The sequence below is a fragment of the Sus scrofa genome, chromosome 9 (assembly GCF_000003025.6).
Source record: "Sus scrofa isolate TJ Tabasco breed Duroc chromosome 9, Sscrofa11.1, whole genome shotgun sequence".
Lineage (NCBI taxonomy): Eukaryota > Metazoa > Chordata > Mammalia > Artiodactyla > Suidae > Sus > Sus scrofa.
The window spans coordinates 109291270-109313009 of NC_010451.4; the positions used below are offsets into that span (position 1 = coordinate 109291270).

A 21740-nucleotide genomic window follows, 5' to 3' on the forward strand; every position below is an offset into this window, starting at 1 on the left:
AGTTTCGCACAATGCACTTTATGGCATATTTAAAGACAGGACCTAAGTACTTAGATGTCCTATAGAAAAAAAAAAGAAAAACAACTCATTAAAAAATCACGAGTTTTTCTTTCTTCCGCGAAGTGAAAAGGCTAGTCAAGTGAAGCAGTGGGAGTGGAGAAGGAACAAAGAAATCTGTAACTGGCTGTGATCAATTAATTGTAAACACCACTGCACTCGGACCAACCGAGGGGAAAGCCCCCTTTGCTTCTTATATAAGACTCACAAATTCCATATCCTCTACAGTTACGGTGATTATTTATAGGACGTGGGAATTCTTTTTATCTGTATAAACATAAGCCTCATATATAAACCATGTATTTAAAAAATAAAACCATTAACCATATGAACTTTGTCAAGAAAAGAGCCTTTCCCTCTTCAATGGAATTAAGGTAGCGCCAGGTGGCCCTGCTAGAGCATTGTGGGTGATTTGCATGCAAAACGAGCCGCGACCACCGCGCGGGAATCCCAAAGGTGGGTACTGGCGTGTCTGTGCAGGCTTGAAGGAATCCCACGATTTATCTTAAGTCTCAAAAGGGCCAGGGCGGTTGCTTTGGGGCTGCGGCGCGCAGGCAGTTTCCTCTTCCCGGAGCCCCCCGCCCCACGGGCTCGGGCTGAGACGCGCGGAAATCGCCTGGGACCGCTGCGGAGCTTCACTCTCTCGGAGCTGAGCGTCCAGGGCGAGGAAGCCAAGCCGCGGGCTCCTGATCTCCTGCAGCGACGGCAGGGGAGTTCCTTGGGCTGCGGTCCCGCGGTCTCCGTGGTCATTCCCTCCTGATTGCGCTAGGAACTTGCCCGCAGAGCGAGCCCCAGGGTCCAAGACCTCCAACTCCGTAGCACTGGCTGCACCATCTTTTCAAAGTGCAAGTCAGTTTCCTGGTAGCTTTTCGGAGGGCAGAATAGAGGGTCTTTCCTACAAAAGCGAACAGAGAGAGATCTGGGCACACAGCGCAGCATTTACTTTTTTTTTTTTTTTTAATTGAAGTATAGTTGCTTTACAATGTGTTGATTTCTGCCGTACAACAAAGTGACTCAGTTATACATACATACATTTTTTATATTCTTTTCCATTGTGGTTTATCACAGAATACTGAATAGTGTTTCCTGTGCTATACAGTAGGACTTTGTTGTTTATCCATCCTCTGTATAGTAGTTCGCATCTGCTAATCCCAGGTTCTGCAGCGCAGCTTTTGGGCTTTTCATTTCAACTTCAGTAGCGGGTACCAACTACTGGACCCCTGGAGCGGTGATTTTGAACACTTCTCTTTGTGCAGCAAAATTATTTCAGTATTACACGTAATAATCACTGTTTATTCGTCCTTTAGTTTTAAAACAAGCAATTGATAAAAGGGAAGAAATGTCCATTTTAAAGATTTTGTCAAATTCAGTATGAATTTCATCTATGAATTAAGGTTCACACTTACCAAATACAAATATTATACCATGCAGATCCTTCTGTCTCTCTTTTTAAATAGCATGTTTTAAATTTTAAATTCAAAATCAAATTTAAAACCATTTTAAATCAATGTATTTAAAATTAAACTTTAAAATTTATTTAAATTAATCTATTTTTAGACTAAACTTTAAATAAATAAAAGTTCCAAGTGGTGACATGCAATGATGGAAGCGAGAACTCAGACAGAACTCAAGTTCTGTCTCTTTTCTAAAGAATCACTGTCCTCTGGTGATTTTTTTTCCCCCTCTTTTAAAAATAGACTTTATTTTTAGGACAGTTTTAGGTTCACAGCAAAACTGAGCAGTATATGCAGAGATTTCCCATATGCTAGCTGCCCCCACATATGTACAGCCTCTAACACTATCAACATCCTGAACCAGAGTGGTTCACCTGTTTACAATCCACGAATTGACACATCATTACAGCCCAAAGTCCATAGTTTAAATTAGAGTTCATTCTTGATGTTATGTTCTGTGGGTTGGGATAAATGTTTAATGGCATGTATCAAGCTTAAAAATCCTAAGTGCTCCACTATTCATCCTTCCCTCTTGCCTAACTCCTGGCAACCACTGATCCTCTTACTGTCTCTAGTTTTGCCTTTCCAGAATAACATATAGTTAGCATCATTTAACATATAGTCTTTGCTATTGGTTTCTTTCATTTAGTAATATGCCTTCAAGTTTCTTCCATAGCTTTTCATGGCTTGATAGCTCATTTCTTTTTAGCAATGAATAATATTGCATTATTTAAATGTGCCACCGTTTATTTATTCGTTTACCTGCAAAAGCGACATTTTCCATGTTTTGGCAGTTATGAATAGAGCGACTATAAACATCTGTATGCAGTTTTTTTGTGTGGACATAAGTTTTCAGTTCCTTTGGGTAAATACCAAGGAGCATGATGTTGGATCCTGCAGTTAGAATATGTTTAATTTTGTAAGAAATTGCCCAACTCTTCCAAAGTGGATGTACCATTTTGTATTCCCACCAGCAATGAATGAGAGTTCCTGTTGCTCTACATCCTCACCAGCATTTGATGTTGCAAGCGTTTTGGATTTGGGCCATTATCATAGGTATGTAATAGTATCTTGTTGTTTTAATTGGCAGCTCTCTAACGATGTATGATGTTCAACATCTTTTCATCTGCTTATTTACCATGTGTATATTTTCTTCGGTGAGGTGTCTGTTCAACAGGTCTTTTCCCCATTTAAAAACTGAATTGTTTGCTTTCCTATCATTGGACTTTCAGAGTCCTTTGTATGCTTTGTATATTTTGGTTTTGTTTTTTTTTAATTTTTTTATAATTTTTTTATTTTCCCACTGTACATCAAGGGGGTCAGGTTATCCTTACATGTATACATCACAATTACATTTTTTCCCCCACCCTTTGTTCTGTTGCAACATGAGTATCTAGACAAAGTTCTCAATGCTCTTCAGCAGGATCTCCTTGTAAATCTATTCTAAGTTGTGTCTGATAAGCCCAAGCTCCCGATCCCTCCCACTCCCTTCCTCTCCCATCAGGCAGCCACAAGTCTCTTCTCCAAGTCCATGATTTTCTTTTCTGTGGAGATGTTCATTTGTGCTGGATATTAGATTCCAGTTATAAGTGATATCATATGGTATTTGTCTTTGTCTTTCTGGCTCATTTCACTCAGGATGAGATTCTCTAGTTCCATCCATGTTGCTTCAAATGGCATTATGTCATTCTTTTTTATGGCTGAGTAGTAGTATTCCATTGTGTATATATATATATACCACATCTTCCAAATCCAATCATCTGTCGATGGACATTTGTTTCCATGTCCTGGCTATTGTGAATAGTGCTGCAATGAACATGCGGGTGCATGTGTCTCTTTTAAGTAGAGTTTTGGGATAGATGCCCAAGAGTGGGATTGCAGGGTCATATGGAAGTTCTATGTATAGATTTCTAAGGTATTTCCAAACTTCTCCATAGTGGCTGTACCAGTTTACATTCCCACCAGCAGTGCAGGAGGGTTCCCTTTTCTCCACAACCCCTCCAGCACTTGTTATTTGTGGATTTATTAATGATGGCCATTCTGACTGGTGTGAGGTGGTATCTCATGGTAGTTTTGATTTGCATTTCTCTTATAATCAGCGATGTTGAGCATTTTTTCATGTGTTTGTTGGCCATCTGTATATCTTCTTTGGAGAAATGTCTATTCAGGTCTTTTGCCCATTTTTCCATTGATTGATTGGCTTTTTTGCAGTTGGGTTGTATAAGTTGTTTATATATTCTAGAGATTAAGCCCTTGTTGGTTGCATCATTTGAAACTATTTTCTCCCATTCTGTAAGTTGTCTTTTTGTTTTCTTTTTGTGCTTTGTATATTTTGGATAGCAGTCCTTTATCAGATATGTCTTCAATCCTTTTTTTTAAATTGAAGTGTAGTTGATTTACAATGTTGTGTTAGTTTCTGGTGTGCAGCAAAATGACTCAGATACATATTTTTTTTCTTCAGATTCTTTTCCATTATAATTTATTACAAAGTATTGAATATAGTTCCCTGTATGATACAATAGGACCTTGTTGTTTACCTATTTTATATATAGTTTGTATCCATTAATCCTAAACTCCTTACGTATGCCTCCCCACCTGCCTATCTCATTTGGTAACCATAAGTTTGTTTTCTAAGTCTATGAATCTGTTGTTTTGTAAATAAGTTCACTTACATCATTTTTTTTAGATTTCACAGATGGATAGCATATAATATTTGTCTTTGCTTGACTTACTTCACTTAGTATGATAATCTCTAGGTCCATCTGTGTTGCTGCAAATGGCATTATTTCATTCCTTTTTATGGCTGGGTAATATTCCCCTGTACATATGTACCACATCTTTATCTCTTCCTCTGTTGATGGGCATTTAGGTTGCTTCCATGTCTTGGCTATTGTAAATAGTGCTGCTGTAAACACTGGGGTGTGTGTATCTTTTTTAATTATGGTTTTCTCCAGATATATGTCCAGGAGTGGGATTGCTAGATCATATGGTAACTCTATTTTTAGGTTTTTGAGGAACCTCCATACTGTTCTCCATAGTGGCTGTACCAATTTACATCACCACCAACAGTGTAGGAGGGTTCCCTTTTCTCCACACCCGCTCCAGCATTTATTATTTGTAGACTTTGAAAAAAAAATTTTTTTTACTACACCCATGACATACAGAAGTTCCCAGGCCAGGGATCAAATACACACCACAGCAGTGACCATAGCAGATCCTCAACCTGCTCAACTACTAGAAACTCCCATTTGTAGACTTTTTGATGATGGCCATTCTGACTGGTGTGACATGATACATCATTGTAGTTTTGATTTGCATTTCTCTAATAATTAGCAGTATTAAGCATCTTCTCATGTGTCTGTTGCCATCCATATGTCTTCTTTGGAGAAATGTCCATGTAGGTGTTCTAGGGCCCTTTTTCTTAAGTTAAAAAATATTTTTAGGGAGTTTCTGTCGTGGCTCAGTGGTTAATGAATCCGAGTAGGAACCATGAGGTTGCAGGTTCGATCCCTGGTCTTGCTCAGTGGGTTAAGGATCTGGCGTTGCCGTGAACTGTGGTGTAGGTTGCAGACGCGGCTCGGATCCCGTGTGGCAGTGGCTGTGGCGTAGGCTGGTGGCTACAGCTCCGATTGGACCCCTAGCTTGGGAACCTCCATATGCTGCCAGTGCAGCCCCAGAAAAAGGCAAAAAAAAAAAATTATTTTTGGTTGATGTTTTTTATATGTCATTAATAGCAAAAGTAGAAAATATAAAAATCATCCTTTATAAATTTATGAAGTATGTACAAATATCAAATTATTAAACATAAAATAATCAAAATACGAATTTTAAATCATTACAAATAAAAACCAAAGTCATCAAGGTTTAATAGTTTGCTATGAAATAGCCTTACATACATGTCTTATTTTCATTTCTTGTTTCAACACTTATATTACACCATAGCACTGAATTTTTGTGCTGACAAAATTCCCTTAAACAACAAATAAATAATTTTTTGTTGACTACGCTCATGGTGTGTGGAAGTTCCTGGGCTAGGGATGGAACTGCACCATAGCAGCTACCCAAGCTTCTACAGTAGCAATACTGGATCCTTAACCTACTGTGCCAGCCCAGAATCAAACCCATGACATGAGATCCTTAACCCACTGTGCCACAGCAGGAATTTCCAAATAAACAATTTTTATAATGTAAATTGCTGCTGGTCCCAGAGGCCCAGCAATTACAACATTTGCCTAATTGGATCTTTGTCCTTCAGAGCAGTTTCCACAGGCATGTGCGACCTCACCATTTTCTTACCACCTTCAGTTACTTTTTATTATATTAAAATACGGCTATGTGTGACCCCTCCTGGGTCCAGGCTGGGCCTGTACAGTCCGTCTTCTGTATATAAATGGGAACATTTATTTTATGAGAAATGTAAAGTGATTTTATTACTGGCGTAGATTAAACTTACGAATGTAAAAAAACCACATATAGATGACACCCCATTTACCATTTTAACCATTTGAAAGTTCATTGGCATTCACAGTGTCGTGTAATCATCACCACCAACCATCTTAGGAACTTTTTTTGTCTTGCAAAACTGAAACTCTGTACCCAATAAAAAACAATTCCCTATTTACCTCTCCTGCCAGCCACCGTTCTATTTTCTGTCTCTATGAATTTGACCATCCAAATATCTCATATAAGTATAATCACACAGTATTTTTCTGATTTCACTTGTTACTCCATTGTACATATATGCCACTTTTTGTTTATCTGTTCATTCACTGATGGATATTTGGGTTGCTTCCACCTTTGGCTGTTGTGAATAATGCTGCTGTGAACATGAAAGTACAAATATCTGTTTGTGTTTCTGCTTTCAATTCTTCCCCCGCCCGCTCTTTAGGGCCGCACCTGTGGCACCCGGAGGTTCCCAGGTTAGGGGTCCAATTGGAGCTGCAGCTGTCGGCTTATGCCATAGCCACATCTACTTTCAATTCTTTTGGATATATATCCAGAAGTGGAATTGCTGGATCAAATTGTAATTCTGCTTTTTTGTTTTTTGGCTGCACCCGTGGCATGTGGAGGTTCCTAGGCCAGAGGCTGCACCCATGCCACAGCAGTGACAACACAGGGTCCTTCACCCACTGAGCCACCCGGCAACTCCTGGAGTTTTAGTTCTGTAAGACTGGTTGCACAACAATGTGAATAGACTTAACACGACTCAACTGTTCCCTTAAAAATGGTTAAGATGGTCAGCACTAACTTATGCATATTTTACCACATTTTTTTTTAAAAAACAACAAAAAACTAAAGAAATGCGTGTGACAGGATGTCTAGAGATTATGAAAGGTTTCAGGTGTGGTCTAGGTAGGGGCCTGGCTCAGTTTTTCTGGACTTTTCTAGTTCTGCTTCATGTATCGGCCTTGTCCTCAGACCGGCTTCCTTCTTTGGCTACTGGGACCACAGGCTTGCTTGTTCCCACCTGGCAGGGGAGGTGCCTCCCCGCCCCCTGCTGTGGGGCAGAAATCGTTTTTCATCAGTAGGATGGGATCATGTGCCCAGCTCACAGTCAATACCAGACCCAGGTCAAGCCCACACACTCATGGGCTGAGACCCTGAATCAATTCCTGGCAAGGGAGCTGGAATCATCATACTGGAGTGATTGAAATAAAATCATCCCTAAAGCTGGGAGGGGGCCCCTTTCCCTAATTAACTGGCCCAGTGAGGGAGAAGGGGGGTGACTGATAAGAACCAGTGGTGTCCGCTACCACCTCCTCACAATCCTAATAGGAACAACTCCTCCTCCCTACACCTCACCCTATGCGACTCTTCCCTTTGTTCACATATTTTGAAGTCAGTATAAATAATCAGGTTCCTACTTGACCCACAACTGGTGTTCAGTATAGACTCCATGATTTATTGGATTCAAATGGTATGCCCTTGTGGGGGAAAAAATTTAGGAGAATTATTGGAAGTTTCCGCCAAGGCTCAGTACGTTATGAATCTGACTAGTATCCATGAGGATGCGGGTTTGACTCCCGGCCTTGCTTAGTGGGTTGAGGCTCCGGCAACAGCAGCTCTGTTGCTATGAGCTGCGGTGTAGGTCTCAGACACAGCTGGGATCCTGCGTTGCTGTGGCTGTGGTGTAGGCCGACAGCTGCAGCTCTGATTCGACCCCTCACCCGGGAACATCCACATACTACAGGTGCTGCCCTAAAAAGAAAAAAGGAAAGAAAGAAAGAGATTTAGGAGAATTGGCCGATTTGGTTTTTCACAGGAATTTAAGAGATACTTGGCCCAGTCTCTACTTTAGAAAAATCCACAGTTTTAATCTTTTAAGAAATGTATTTAATAAAATTACCTTAGTCAACACGGACAGAGTACCAACTTAATCTATAGTCTTCCTGCTCAGCCTGTTCTCTGTGAGATCAGGTGAGTCACATAGTAAATCAAGATGACAGTCACAGGTGACCAGCGGCTTCAGTGGGGGAGTGTGTGTGGGGGCAGAGCTGTATTAGAGTCCAGTCATTCTGAGGGCCTCAGAATAGTCACCTACCAGCTTTGTCACAGTAAATGCCATTTCTGAAGAGACAGTACATGTGCCTTCCTGAGCAGGGCCTACTGCGTGTGCAGCTTCTCTGCAATTCCATTCCTCTCTCCTCTTGTCTCTCCTTTGGTCCTTGGGGAGGCTTGCACCTTATCTGACTCCATAGAAACTTTTCCTCAATAATGGTGGTGGTTTGCTCTTTCCTTCCACTCTTAAGATTCTGGATGAAAGGAATTTTAGCTCAGCATCCTCTGCTCCCAGCTCGGAAATTCCCAAAAATGTAGGTCACGGCCCCTGGGTCTACAAAGGGGGATGAGTCAAGGAGATCTTGGGCAGGAGCTTCCTTGTCATGGAGGGAGGGGTGGGGGGTGGGTAGGCCATGGTAGGGGATTCTAAGCTATTGCTCCTTCAATACCAGTAGAAGGGGGAGGAGGTTTTGAGTGGCAGGAAACCCTTTTCCTTTCATCTTTTTTTTTTTTTTTTAATGGCTGCACCCCACCGCACACATGGAAGTTTCTGAGCTGCCGCAGAATACCGACTTCCTTGGGCCAAGGATCAAACCCCCACCTCTGTATTGACCTGAGCCACTGCAGTCAGATTCTTTTTTTTTTTTTGGTCTTTTTGCCATTTCTTGGGCCGCTCCCATGGCACATGGAGGTTCCCAGGCTAGGGGTTGAATAGGAGCTGTAGCCACCGGCCTACACCACAGCCACAGCAACGCAGGATCCAAGCCAAGTCTGTGACCTACACCACAGCTCACGGCAACACCAGATCCTTAACCCACTGAGCAGGGGCAGGGATCGAACCCGAAACCTCATGGTTCCTAGTCGGATTCGTTAACCACTGCGCCACGACGGGAACTCCTGCAGTCGGATTCTTAACCCACTGCACCAGGGCAGGAACTCCAGGAGACCCTTTCTTTCTCCCCATCTTTCTTGTCTCCTCATTTCCCTTCTTCAGTCGCTCCTTTTTTCTGTAACTGTGTCTTTACTGGCCTAGAAATGACATTAAATGATCCTTTAAAATGTTTATCGTATTGATTCATTTAACACATTTCTGTGTTTCTGATGGTTTATTTAAAGTGCATGAGCTGAAGGTGTAACATTTATCTCTAATCCCTGAGATGGTATAGTTACTGGAGAGAACATTGGAAGGAAGCCAGTGATGGGCTTCACATTCTAGTAACTTAATATCCTAACTTCCTGGGAGGGGGTGGGTGTAAAACAGTGATAAATATGGCAGAACTTCAAGAATCTACTAAAACTGCACTTTAAATTATGAAATGTAGTTTGCTATATGGACCATCTCCTGGATACACCAACAGCCACATACTTGTAATTAGTCCACTCACACAATCACCTTCTCCCTAACACTTTAATCAAAATGCTGTAATCAACAGGCTATTGTGACTGTTAGCAATCAAGCAACTGCTTAGAACCTTATTTTCCTCAAACATAAAGGGAGGAATCCGTCTATAGCTCTCTAAAACAAATCTCTAGGAGTTCCCTGGTGGCTCACTAGGTTAAGGATCTGGTGTTGTCGCTTCTGTGGCTCTGGTTACTGCTGTGGCTCAGGTTTGATCCCTGGCCTGGGAAATTCTGCATGCTGCTGCCACAGCCAACTCCTAAAATAAATAAATTTTAAAAATGAATCTCTAGGAGTTTCCATGATGGCACAGTTGTGGGTTCGATCCCTGGCCTCGCTCAATGGGTTAAGGATCTGGCGTTGCCATGAGCTGTGGTTTAGGTCACAGATGCGGCTCAGATCCCACGTGGCTGTGGCTGTGGCTGTGGCCGGCAGCTTTCGACCCCTAGCCCGGGAACCTCCATTTGCCTCAGGTACGGCCCTAAAAACCAAAAGAATCTCTAAAGTTCTATGATTCCCATATAATTACAAAAAATTTTTACAGCTTTATCGACATATTCACACACCGTAAAATTCACACTTTCGTCATTTACAATCCAGTGCATTTTAGTATATTCACAGAGCTATGCAATCACCACTGCTTTCTAATTTTAGAATATCTTCATTATCCCTCCCCCCCAAACCCCGTATATACTATCAGTCAAGGCTCATCCACTTCCCCCTACTCCCTGGCAACCACGAATCTACTGTCACTATAGATTCGTCTATTCTGGGAACATTTGTACAAATGGAATCATACTTGTATGATACATGGCCTTTTATGTCTGGCTTCTTCCACTTAGCATGATGCTTTCACAGTTTGCCATGTTGTAGCAGGCATCCATAATTCACTTCTTTTGATGGCAGAATTCTATTCCATTGTATGGTCATACCACATTTTGTTTCTCCATTCAGCAATTGATGGACATTTGGGTTTGACATTATGACTTAATACTGCTCTGAACATCCATGTAGAAATTTCCATTATGAACTCAAGTGGTTCTCTATTTCAGCAGGCCTTGGTATGCTTCGTGGGTGAGCAGACTCTAGGGGAGAAAAGATTCTCAAATAAGAGAAAGATAGTCCACAGGGAGGCAGGGACTAAAAAAGTGCTACCTATGTGTCGAGTGATTGAAAATAAAGATATAGGGCAAAAAAGTTAAATAATGATAAACAGTCAGATTGGGCTCCTCAGGTATTGATGATTCAAATAGATTAGATACTGGATGTGTAAATCATTATATGTTAAGAACCTGTGAGAACTATGAATCAAAAATGGAAGAAAGAAAGAAGAAAGTGTTCAGAAAACCTGCCTGTTGTGCACATAGTTTATGGGAGATTCAGAACCACATAGTACAACTCCAGGAGCACAGTAGAGTCTATACTATAATAGTCTCTTTATGAATGGCACCCCCTGGAGCTGTGCAGTGCACAACTTGCCCGACCATACACAGTGTTGGGGAAGTCATCCTGGATAGACTCACATTGTCAACAGACTCTCCCTGTTCACCAGGACCAGTGCCTCCCATGTCTGCATAGCAGGAACCTAAAGAAGCCAATAAGGCTGATACAATGATTACATTTGGCATTTTAATGAAAATGACTTCCCTGTAGCCTGACTTCTTTCATATCCTATGTATCTTTGCTACTTTGCCTTGTGTAATCTAACCTTGCTCTGAAATGACATCTTGCCATTCCCCACTTTCAGATTTCCAACCAAGATGATATTTTGCATATATGTTTTTTCCAATAAGAATGTATCATGTAGACCATATAATGTCATAACAGATTATATAGAATATAGGATATAATATGGAATATAGGAGTTCCCGTTGTGGCACAGTGGTTAACAAATCTGACTAGGAGCCATGACGTTGCGGGTTCGATCCCTGGCCTTGCTCAGTGGGTTAAGGATCCAGCGTTGCTGTGAACTGTGGTGTAGGTTGCAGACGCAGCTTGGATCCTGAGTTGCTGTGGCTGTGGTGTAGGCTGGCAGCTACAGCTCCAATTGGACCCCTGGCCTGGGAACCTCCATATGCCGTGGGAGCGGCCCAAGAAAATGGCAAAAAGACAAAAAAAAAAAAAAAAAAAAAAAAAAAAAAGACTGTATCATGTAGACCATATAATGTCATAACAGATTATATAGAATATAGGATATAATATGGAATATATATAAGCTAACAAAAATATTTGATATTCTATATTATACTTACCTTTAATAAATGCATATTTATGAATATATAGTATATGTGGATATTAGATATAATATATACTAATTCGAATCTAATATATTCTAGTAAGAAGGAAGATGTAATTACTTTAACTAATCATGCACATAATCCCACCTTAGTGCTACATGGACAGAATGATCATTTACTTCAAGGATACATTGTACATATTCCCATCCAATAGGAGTAAACCACTAATTACAGCATGAAGCTAATCTTTCTATGAGTTCATTTAAAAAATTCGAATGTTGTAATTAGAACATCGCCCAGGGATCCAATTTAAAGTTAATGATACTTGCTAGCAGGCTCTGATGTTTCAGCCGAGATGACAATTATGCTATAGACGATTGATGTAGTTATTACCTGCTACATGTGTCACAGCTGATAGCACACACAAAAACAAACAAACAAACAAACAAGGAATTCCCATCGTGGCGCAGCGGAAACAAATCCGACTAGAGACCATGAGGCTCGATCACTGGGTTAAGGATATGGCATTACCATGAGCTGTGATGTAGGTTGCACACACGGCTCGGATCTGCCATTGCTGTGGCTGTGGTGTAGGCCAGCGGCTACAGCTCTGATTAGACCCCCAGACTGGGAACCTCCATATGCCACGGGCACGGCCCTAGAAAATACAAAAAACACAAAAACAAAACAAAACAAAAACAACCAAACCTTCCTCAGCAACTCACAGCTTCATCGCCCCAGGTCACAGAAACCGTTTCTTGAGCTCTAGTGACACCACTTGCCATGTTCTTCATGAGTATATATATATATATATATATATATATATATATATATTTTTTTTTTTTTTGTCTTTTTGCCTTTTCTAGGGCCCCACTCGCGGCATATGGAGGTGCCCAGACTAGGGGTTGAATCGGAGCTGTAGCCACCGGCCTGCACCACAGCTACAGCCACAAGGGATCTGAGCCGAGTCTGCAGCCTACACCACAGCTCACAGCAATGCCAGATCCTTAACCCACTGAGCAAGGCCAGGGACCAACCCGTAACCTCATGGTTCCTAGTCGGATTCGTTAACCACTGAGCCACAATGGGAACTCCTTCATGAGCATATTTATTCAAAGTCTGGCAAGATGCAAGACCAAGGTGTGCCAGGAAGGGAGAAGGAGCATGGAAGAGGGTTCTGATGCAGCAAGCAGGTGTGTGGGTGTGTGTGGGGGTGTGCATATGTGGGTGTTGTTGTCACCAAGGGAAGTCAGGTCGCCAGAGGAATGCAAGGATTAAAATGTAAACAACATTGAAAAAACATGCCCACTCGAGAGTTCCCATTGTGGCTCAGCAGAAATGAACCTGACTCGTATCCATGAAGACTCAGGTTCCATCCCTGGCCTCGATCAGTGGGTTAAGGATCTGGTGTTGCCGCAAGCTATGGCATAGGTTGCAGATGCTGCTTGGATCCAGGGTTGCTGTGGCTGTGGCGTGGGCCCCAGCTGCAGCTCTGATTTGACCCCTGGCCTGGGAACTTACATGTGCCACAGGTTTGATTGTAAAAAAAGAAAAAGAAAAAAAAAAGGAAAAAAAAATGTATCTAGAGAACAGACTCATGATTGCCAAGAGGGAAGGGGTGAGGAAAGGATGAACTGGGAGTTTGGGATTAGCAAACTATTGCTAATGAGGATGGATAAACAACAAGGTCCTACTATAGAGCACAGGGAACTATATTCAGTATCTGGTAATAAAACAAGATGGAAAAGAATATGAGAAAGAATGTATGTGTATAACTGAATCACTCTGCTGAAATTAGCACAACTGTACATACACTTCAGTAACAATAAATTCAAAAAACAAAACAAAACAATAATGTATCAGAGTTCCCATTGTAGCTCAGTGGTTTAAGCATCTGACTAGTATCTGTGAGGACGTGGTTCAATCCCTGGTCTCTCTCAGCCTGTTAAGGATCCAGCCTTGCTGTGAGCTGTGGCATAGCTCACAGATGAGGCTCGGATGTGGCATCGATGTAGCTGTGGTGTAGGCTGGCAGCTGCAGCTCGGATTCAACCCCTAGCCTGGGAACTTCCATGTGCCACAGGTGTGGCCCTAAAAAAAAGGAAAAAAAAAAAAAAAAAAAGAATCCGACTGCAGTGGCTCCAGTCCCAGGAGTGACAAGGTTCGATCCTTGGGCAGGTATAGTGGGTTAAAAAGATCTGTCTTTGCCAGCTTTGGCAAAGGTGACAGCTGTGGCTGGGATTCAGTCTTTGGCTGGGGAGCTTCCATCCATGGCCAAAAAAAAAAAGAAAAAAAGAAAGAAAGAAACTTTTCCAGCTTTTTTTTTTCTATAATGTATATGTATTGTTTTTATAATCAACCCACACATATCAATTCTTTTTCTTCTTTTTAGGGCCGCACCTTTGGCATGTAGAAGTTCCTGGGCTAGGGGTCCAGTTGGACCCGTAGCTGCCAGCCTATGCCCCAGCCACGGCAATGCTGCATCTGTGACCTACACCTCAGCTTGCAGCAAAGCCAAATCCTTAACCCATTGAGTGAGTCCATGGGTCGAACCTATATCTTCATGGATATACTTGGTGGGAGGTATGTTTCAAGTTTATTTCCCTTCCAGTCTGTACCAAGATACCCTGACTCCAGGAGTCCCCATACTTACCTCCAGCCTCATGTGCATCCTCGAACTTCCCTGCCACCAGCAAACATGCATAGTCTTCCCCACCTTGAAAGACTGCCATTGCCCTGTGTCTTGCCAGTTCCACAGGCTTATTTCTCTCCTTTTACTCACTGCCTAAATGATGATCCTTATTCTGGATCATGAGGTGTTGGTCAGGGAAACAGGCTACTCTAGAAACGTCAAGCAGAAGGCCTTTTAGCCTTCTGGAAACGGTGCTTATATCCCGGGAAGGGCTGGATAACATAAGGGGGGAGCGGGACCACTGCTGTCTTCAAGTTCATTACCAACTAGTTGTGGTCCAAAAAGCCAGGAATGCTGGGCTACCCAGGGAACAGGGCATTGCTGCTCACAGCAAGCCACCCAGCTCAGTGTATGTCACCCTCCTTGGAGAAGGAAAAAGAGTTCCTACCTCCTGTATGATTTCCATTCCATTCAAGTCCATCTCAGGCAGGAACCGAACAGTACCTGGAAGGCCACTGGCATAGGAGACCGTGAAATGTTATTTCCAGGGGTCCAGCCTCTGTGATGCTGTGGTGAGATGGGAGAGGGATGGAAATGTGTGGCAAGTGTCTGCCACTAAATAATATCTAGTATGGATTCCCTCCTTGATCCTCTCCAAATCCCCATCCTCTCTCTAGGGTTCCCAGTTCCTTGGAGGGTTTTTTTTTTTGTGTGTCTGTGTGTGGTTTTTTTTGGCTTTTTGTCTTTTCTAGGGCCACTCCTGCGGCATATGAAGCTTCCCAGGCTAGGGGTCCAATCAGAGCTGTAGCCACTGGCCTATGCGACAGCCACAGCAACTCGGGATCTGAGCCTCGTCTGTGACCTATACCACAGCTCATGGTAACGCCAGATCCTTAACCCACTAAACAAGGGCAGGGATCGCACCCGCAACCTCGTGGTTCCTAGTCGGATTCCTTAACCACTGCGCCATGACGGGAACTCCGTGTTTTTTGTTTGTTTGTTTGTTTTTTTTGGCCACAACTGAGGTGTCTGAAACTTTCTGGGTCAGGGATTAAATCCAAGCCCACAGCTGTGACCCAAGCCACTGCAGTCAGATTCTTTTCTTTTCTTTTTTAAGTTGTTTAGTTTTTTGTTTTTGTTGTTTTGTCTTTTCAGGGCTGCTCCCATGGCATATGGAGGTTCCCAGGCTAGGGCGTCTAATCAGTGCTGTAACCACTGGCGTATTCGACAGCCACAGCAATGCCAGATCTGAGCCTCATCTGTGACCTACACCACAGCTCATGGCACCGCCGGATCCTTAACCTGCTGAGTGAGGCCAGGGATCGAACCTGCAACCTCATGGTTCCTAGTCGGATTTGTTAACCACTAAGCCAGGACAGGAACTCCCTGCAGTCAGATTCTTAACCCATTGTGCCAAAGTGGGAATTCCCCCAGTTCCGGGTCTTGACAATCCCATAGCTGCCTCAATTCTTACTCTCCTTAAGCCAGCCCACCTCTGGGGCACCTTTAACTTCTCATCCTCCCTGGCTCTGGGCAGCCTGCCTTTTCTCACCCTCCATCCTTTCCTCTTCCCCCAGCCCTTTGAGTCTGTCTCTCCCTTGCCAAATCTCTTCACTCTCTTGGCTTCAGCCAGCCACGCCAGCCTGGATTTTCCCACCTGGACTCACTCAAACTACCTTTGCTTTCCAGTCTGGAATCTGACTTTCCCTGGTTACCCCGTCAATCACTTGTACTATCTGAATTGTTCTCCACCATATGTTCTTTCTTCCCCATTTCTAATCTTGCTTTGCTGCTTCTCTCTTGTTAAATTATAGCCACAGATCCTTTCCAATCTTTGTGACTCTTGTTATTAACCCCCTAGCCTCACCCTGAGTTGTCTTGACATTCTGTTGCTGGGCCAGGAATCAGATCCAAGCCACAGTTGTGACCTTCACTGAATCCTTAACCCCCTGTGCCAGGCCGAGGATCAAACCTGTGCCCAGCTCTCCAGAGACACCGCCCATTCCCTTTGTGCCACAGCGGGAACTCCTCTGTTGCCTCTTCTAATCTTGTATCTTCAAAACCACCTTCACCAAATAATGCCTCAATCAGGATTTAATAATGCTTCCCAGAGGCTACAATTTATGCCTCTCTGCCAGGTCACAAGTTCCTCTAGATTCTGGAACTCTGGACCCATTCTACTCTTTCTACATTTATAACAGATTTTTTTTTTTTTTGTCTTTTTTTAGGGCCGCCCCCAGGGCATATGGAGGTTCTCAGGCTAGGGGTCTAATCAGAGCTGTTGCTTGCCAGCCTGCACCAGGGCCACAGCAACATAAGATCTGAGCCGAGTCTGCAACCTACACCACAGCTCACGGCAACACCAGATCCTTAACCCACTGAGCGAGAAGGCCAGGGATTGCACCTGAAACCTCATGGTTCCTAGTCGGATTCGTTAACCACTGCGCCACAACGGGAACTCCTTATAATGGATTTTTTAAACACATAGTTTAATGAGACTATGCAAACAAGAAACAAACGGAAAACCCAACCAACCCTCACCAGTTTTGAGGAATGCTTGGGAACCAACTCATTCTTTTCACAACTGAAATAGAGGAAAAACTCAGAGTTCCTGTTGTGGCACAGCTGAAACGAATCCGACTAGGAACCATGCAATTGCAGGTTCGATCCCTGGCCTTGCTCAGTGGGTTAAGGATCTGGTGTTGCCTTGAGCTGGGGTGTAGGTCACAGAGGCAGCTCGGATCTAACCTTGCTGTGGCTCTGGCGCAGGCCGGCAGCTAAAGCTCTGATTAGACCTCTAACCTGGGAATCTCCATATGCCATGAGTGCGGACCTAAAAAGATAAAAGACAAAAAAAAAAAAAAAGGAAAACCTCAAACATTTATCCTGCCTTTATTTAACACACTGCACCTCAAAGTAACCTGATAGTTGCAGAAGAAAAGTTTGTAGCGGTGTGCTAACTAACAGATGACAAGGCACAATACAGTTAAAATGCACCATCATGGGACCCCCGATTGTGACCCCTGATTAATGGATCTGGGCAACAGTTACCAACAGCTGTTAACACCACAGAAGGAGAGAATCTGACATCACTTCCTGTTAGAGGTTCCGTTACCCCTAATGTCCCCAAGTCCATCTTGAATCTGATCTAGACTCCAGATCTCTCTGTGCATTTTCAGGAGCTACAGAGGACGTGAACACTCCAAGGTGCCCCAGGGAGGCAATCCCGGAAATCCACCTTGAACACTCTGTAGTCAAATGACCCAGCTTCCTCAACAAGTAAATTACACGAGCGAGAAGGGAGAGAACCTATTGCTAAAAGAGAATTAAGAGACAGAACATAGATTAGTGGTTACCAGGGACCAAGGTGGGAGGAGAAAAATGGGAGTGTTTGCTGGTGGAATGGGGGTTTCTTTTGGGGGTAAAGAAAATGTTCTGGTATTTGATAGTGGTGATGGTTGCATCACCTTGTGATTATGCTAAAAAGAGCTGAATTATATCCTTTAAGAGGTTGACTCTTATGTGAGTTATATCTTAATTTAAAAAAATTTTTACGGAGAATTAAGAGACATGCTAACCAATTATGGATCTTATTTAGATCCAAATTCAAGATACAAGCTGGAAAAACAATTATGAGATAGTTGGGGAAATTCCAAGGCGATGTATTTGAGGATTATTATTAAATTTTTAGGTAGACGATGGTGTTGTGGCTATGCTTTGCCAAGAGTTATTTTCCTTTGTAATTTTATGTTGAAATATTTGTAGTGGAAGCAAATATGATGTCTGGGATTTGCTTAAAAATAATCTGCGAAGGGAATGGGTGAAACAGGATGGGGTGAAATCCTGGGATGGGTGAATAGAAGAAACAGGACTCGCCAGCTGTGGGGCTGGGGGCTAGGAGCTGGGGACTGCTACACAAAATCACTCAAATGTTCTTCAAACTACTGTGTCATATGCACCTTTGGCATATGCAAGTTCCTGGGCAAGGGGTTGAATTGGAGCTGCAGCTGCTGGCCTATGCCACAAGCACCTGAGCTGCATCTGTGACCTACACCACAGTTTGTGGTAACGAAGAATCTTTAACCCACTGATCAAGTCCAGGGATTGAACATGCATCCTCATGGACACTATGTTGGGTTCTTAACCCACTGAGCCACAATGGGAACTCCCCCATTTTTTTTTTAATTTCATTGGCATACAGTTGACTTACAAAGTTGTGTTAGTTTCAGGTGTACAGCAAGTTCAATCAGTTATAATATACATACATCCATTCCTTCTCAGATTCTTTTTCCATATAGGTTATTACACAGTGTTGAATAGATTTTCCTGTACTGTACAGTAGGTCCTTGTTCCCTGTCTATTTCGTATACAGTAGTGTGTATATGTCATTCCCAACCTCCTAATTTATCACTTTTGTCACCACATCTCCCCTTTGGTAACTCTTAAGTTTGGTTTTAAAATCCCTGAGTCTGTTTCTGTTTTGTAAGTTCTTTTGTATCATTTTTGTATTTTTTTTTTTTTGTCTTTTTGCTATTTCTTTGGGCCACTCCCACGGCACATGGAGGTTCCCAGGCTAGGGGTTGAATCGGAGCTGTAGCTGCCAGCCTATGCCAGAGCCACAGCAACGCAGGATCCGAGCAGTGTCTGCGACCTACACCACAGCTCACAGCAACGCCGGATCGTTAACCCACTGAGCAAGGGCAGGGACCGAACCCGCAACCTCATGGTTCCTAGTCGGATTCGTTAACCACTGTGCCACAACGGGAATTCCCTGTATCATTTTTGAATTTGATTCTACCTGTTAGCGATCTCATGTATTTATCTTTGTCTGACTTACTTCATGTAGTGCAATCATTTCTAGATCCATTCATCTCGCTGCAAATGGCATGATTTCATTCTTTTTTTATGGCCAGTAGTAGTCTACTGTATATATGTACCATGTCTTCTTTATCCAATCCTCTGTCAAGGTCTTTTTTTACAAGGGACAGTGGTGACCATGATTGGGCCTATTCCTAGCTGCTGGGGAGGTGTCCTCTGTTCTCCGGGACCTGCGGCCGGTCGAGAATTGACACGTGTGCCACAGGAGGTGGCAATGCTCAGAATCCACCCAGACTTCCTTCAGAAGCATTCCTCAGTAATGGTGGGGAGATGCTGCTGCAAAGGCCTGGGCTGCTGTGGAAGAATCCAGCTCTCTGTAGCTGCCTTATCTCTTTGCAGCACAACCTCTGCTCTCAACTGCTTGTTATGTTGGGAAGCTATCGATTCCGTTCTGTAGTGATGGAAGCAAAGAAGGAAAAGGAAAAGAACTGATTCTGAGAGAATGCTGTTGAGAACTTAACCGAGAGGCTTCCATGAAACAGCAGAGTTGAAAACGAAGACGCACGCAAACTTTCTGTTTCTGAGTGCTTTTTATTCTGGAGATAAAGGGCAGTGTGTATTCTGAGTAAATATGAGAGCGGCAGACATGCGGCTGTCAAATGAACCCTTCTGTGGAAAGTGCAGCCCCCAGTGAGAAGAGGACCCTCTGGATTCTGGAACTGGTCCTCAACTGAGGCTCTGGGCTGATGGGAACTCTCGTTGGGCCTGCCTCCCACTTCCAGGAGGTAGGGAGAGCTGGCAAAGGTGCCGCTGCCCATTAGGGTGGCGTCAGGAAGGGGCTTTCTGAACATAGTCCATCGCTACAGCCCCAAGCAGGGGAGAGCTCAGGGCATCACCAGTGTGACCTGAGAGCACTGTCTTCAGCAGCGTCAGTTTCCATTCCATCCTTTCCTCCCCGGCCCCTTCATCCCATCATCCACCAAAACCTTCCACCCCTTGCTCCAGCTCCAGAGGGGCCCTTTAGCTTACTTCACCTGCCCCTTAGGAATAAACTGACTTCTAGACCAAGGCCTTGAAAATTCTGTAAATTACAGTCAGTAATTTTTTTTGAGCCTGTCCACATGCTCTCAGAAGCTCCCTGCCAGGAATTGAACCCATACCACAGCAAAGGCCTGAGCTGCTGCAGCGACAGCACCAAGTCCTTAACCCGCTATGCCACCTGGGAACTCCTACAGTCAGTCATTTTTAATAAATGTGTATGCACTTAATTGTTCATTTATTCCAAAAGCACTTACTTTGTACCTGTGATGTGAGGGTTTGAGTACCAGGCACAAGGATTGAAAGAGCTTGAGAAACACTCCCCCTCTGGTTGGGGAACCAGAAAAGGAGATAGAAATGAGAACATGGGGCAGGCAGTAAGTAGCTGGATAAAGGCAGCACAGAGGGGAAGTTGGGGTGTTTTTGCCAAAGGCAGTGGCTGGCAGTGCTCAGAGGTGGGGCAGGGGAATCAGAGAAGTGGGCCCTAGAAGCATAGATTCTCCAAGGGATCAGTTTCCATTCTGCCCCTGGGGAGCAAGACATTTGATAAACAGATCAACATAAATATTAGTCCTCAAGGGGTCATGTGGAAGAGAAGCATCTCGGCTGCTACAATCATACTTCACCTCAGGTCACTGTGGCATGTGTGTACTGGTCTCTGGAACTCTCAACACACACACACACACACACACACACACACACACACACGCACACACACACACACACACACATGCAGAGGCCATGATCCAGGCAACTGAGAAAACGCTATTTAAATACAAGAGGCAAGGGGTTTGGGGAGTAATAGGAAAGCTGTCTCAATTATCCAATATTTGCTTTAATTCTTCGTTTCCTGTAACTTTGCCTATCAGTTGAAATCATGATGGGGTTTGGACTGGAGAGCATCTAAAATGGTATTTCTGGAGACTCAGACTCTTTCTATTTCAGTGGCTCAAGCACAACCATTGCCCTTATTCCTCTGCAGAAAAAAGAAAAAGAAATAGGTACTGTTTCCTCCAAAATCAGGAGCTTTGGGGAGTGTTACCACCCTTGTTATTTGCTTTGCTTTACTCTGATAGCCAGTCTTATTCTCTAGGAAAGAAAGATTATGCTGGTTTTCTTACTATTATTCATTTTTTCTTTTTTTAGGCCACACCCGTGGCATAAGGAAGTTCCCAGGCTGGAGGTCAAATGGGAGCTGCTGGCCTAGGCCGTAGCTACAGCAATGCCAGATCTGTGACCCACACTGCAGCTTGCAGCGACACTGGATCCTTCACCCACTGAGTGAGGCTAGGGATGGAACACACATGCTCACGGAACTATGTTGTGTTCTTAACCTATTGAACCATACTGGGAACTCCTGGTTTTATAATTTTTAAAAAGTGACCACTACTATTTTGAACTAAAGCAAATAAAATAGGACAGGGTCAAGGAAAGACTTGCGGGTTTCCCCTTTTGGCTCCACACCTTAGCTTTCATCTCTAAACTCTTCTAAACAAAGGGTTAGATCTAAGCTACTGAGAGATGCTGACAGAGATAAATCGTTGACCAGTGTTTGCAGTTCAAACCACAGATAGCTATGATGGCAAAGAGAGCCTTGGTCCTCAGAGG

The 21740-nt window shown here is 43.4% G+C and overlaps 1 long non-coding RNA gene across 1 annotated transcript; it reads left to right on the forward strand.

The window, feature by feature from the left end:
* On the forward strand, positions 370 to 20308 carry LOC110255506. Its single transcript, XR_002335918.1, has 3 exons — positions 370 to 513; positions 2486 to 2567; positions 19244 to 20308. It is a non-coding gene; the product is annotated as an uncharacterized LOC110255506 (long non-coding RNA).